Source organism: Heteronotia binoei, chromosome 6, assembly GCF_032191835.1.
Source record: "Heteronotia binoei isolate CCM8104 ecotype False Entrance Well chromosome 6, APGP_CSIRO_Hbin_v1, whole genome shotgun sequence".
NCBI classification, from domain to species: domain Eukaryota; kingdom Metazoa; phylum Chordata; class Lepidosauria; order Squamata; family Gekkonidae; genus Heteronotia; species Heteronotia binoei.
Genome location: NC_083228.1, coordinates 127452094 through 127454576, shown reverse-complemented (window position 1 = coordinate 127454576; position 2483 = coordinate 127452094). Strand labels below are relative to the sequence as shown.

At 44.2% G+C, this 2483-nt stretch overlaps 1 non-coding gene across 1 annotated transcript; it reads right to left on the bottom strand.

The window, feature by feature from the left end:
- Nucleotides 1-1056: 1056 nt before the first annotated feature.
- Nucleotides 1057-1221, bottom strand: LOC132574518 (U1 spliceosomal RNA). Its single transcript, XR_009555606.1, has one exon. It is a non-coding gene; the product is annotated as a U1 spliceosomal RNA (small nuclear RNA).
- Between the last annotated feature and the right edge of the window lie 1262 nt (nucleotides 1222-2483).

Sequence of the window (2483 nt, the reverse complement as noted above, 5' to 3'; positions counted from 1 at the left end):
GAGTGGCTCAGACTGAGTGGACTGACATTGAATCCTGCGAAGACAGAGGTCCTTTGCTTGGGCCGTCGGGGGCCGGGGGGGGGGAAATCCCCCTGCCAGCTTTTGGCGGTGTCCCGCTGAGGCCGGCGGACAGGGTCAAAAGCCTGGGGGTGCTGCTGGAGCCGTCCCTAAATATGGAGGCCCAGATAGCGACCACTGCCAAGTCTGCGTTTTTTCATCTTAGACGGGCAAGGCAGCTGGCCCCCTTCCTGGACCCCGACGACCTAGCAACAGTGATCCATGCTATGGTCACCTCGAGGTTGGATTACTGCAATGCCCTCTACATGGGGCTGCCCCTGTGCCGGACCCGGAAACTGCAGCTGGTGCAGAATGCCGCGGCCCGGCTGTTATTGGGCCTCCCAAGATGGGGGCACATTCGGCCGGGTCTTCGGGCTCTGCACTGGCTTCCAATAATATACCGAGTCCGGTACAAGGTGCTGGTCATTACCTTTAAAGCCCTATATGGCCTGGGACCTGCCTACCTGAGGGACCGTCTCTCCCCACACGTTCCCCAGAGAGTACTGAGGCCTGGGACTCAAAATCTTCTCACCATCCCCGGGCCCAAGGAAGTACGCCTCAAAATAACTAGGGATAGGGCCTTTTCCACAATGGCCCCTATGTGGTGGAACCAGCTACCGGAAGAGGTGAGGGCCCTGCGGGATCTTACTCAGTTCCGCAGGGCCTGTAAGACGACCCTCTTCCGGTTAGCCTACGCCTGACTAGACAAATGTAGCTTTCTAGATCTTAGATTTTTGTGATTATACTGCACAGTTTTAATGTAAAATGTAAAATTTTAAGGTTTTTGGTTTTAAATGTTTGAATTTAAATGTATTAATTTGTTCCGATTTTATTGTTTTATTATTTGTTGTAAGCCGCCCTGAGCCACTTGTGGGAAGGGCGGGATATAAGTTACGGAATAAATAAATAAATAAATAAATAAATAAAAGAGTTACAGAAATAACAAAATAAACCAGTCATATACAGCTATACATTGGACAATCGATTACCATACTCAAGAATAAAGCAACCTTTTCAGTTATTTCAGACTACCACAAATTATGCAGTTGAGTTCACCACATTTGAGGAAATCGCAGGGGTCAGCACACCCGGAGTGCAATGGATGAGCCTCACCCTGGGAAAACCTCCTTCATGCTCAAGGTGTCTTCCCTGCCAGGTAAGCATGGTTAGATAATTCTAGATTGGCCATGGCTCATTAAAAATATTGAACTTCTAACTTTCCCTAATCAGCAGAATATGAATCTCCAGCTCCTGTCCAGATGAGCAAGTTCCATCATTTTATTTATATTTTTATTTATGTTCATGTATACAATTATCAGATTGAAGTTCTCTGGTTTCTGCTGTCTATTATTTAATTTCATTTCTCATCTTCTGCATGCAGTGCCCGAAACTGTCTGGTGTGAAATACAAACCTGTTAAGTGGAGAACTTTCCACTGTTTGTTTTCCCTTTTTTCTCCGAATGCCTGATAAGAAACTCAATCCTCCCTTAAGGAAACAAATGTCAGATAGACCTTTTGAAATGACATTATAGTCTCCAACTGAAACAAATGCTGACTCACCGCAGATATTCAGAGCCTTTCGTATTCAGTTCTTCCCCTCTCCAAAAACAAAATCCTCTTGTCAAATTTCACACACTGGTCTTCTTTTTGATGGTCGCATTCACTGGAGATCTAATCAGAAAGCTTCTCGACAAATCTGCCGGGAGAATATCATGACAATTAGGACACCGATTTTCGAATATACACCATCAGCTTGAATGCTCTGCACAAAGGAATGGGTGGCTTGTAAATGTCACCGCCAAAACCCAGACATTTATTAGTTTAAAGCTGATACACTTTTGCTTCTCAGTAAGTGGCAAGAAAATGTTTTTCGCAGTCGCTTGAGACACTTAAAACCGCAGTAGATTGGACAAAGTGCTATAAAAAACCAACCTTGCTCATCTTGCGGCATGTGCAAAGAGGAGAAGTGAGATGAACTCATTAGATACTAGACTCCTCTGTCTGCTGCTCCTTAAAAAAGCACTTTCTGACAATCTCTCATAAGCACTTGTAAGCACATCCAGAAGTATAAAAAGCAGAACAATATGGACTCCTATCAAGGAAGGCAGAAATGAAACCACGGATCTTGAGAGCCACCACTGAAAAGGCCTTGGTGTTCCCCACAACTAATAAAATTATATTATAGGGGAACTTACAGGGCCACAAAGTCCTATTGTTGGAATGGGCCTTATTGGTCCATCTGGCATACATGCGCATCAAGGGGGTTCATATGGTGAGATGCTACGAATTGGGAACTTCATAGTTGTAAACGATCACTTCCTAATTCCTTAACTTTTCCCTACACTTATCCTTACAATGCAAATAATAAAGTATATAATTGAATATGATAGATGATAGATGATGATGAAGTTAGATAGATGATAGAT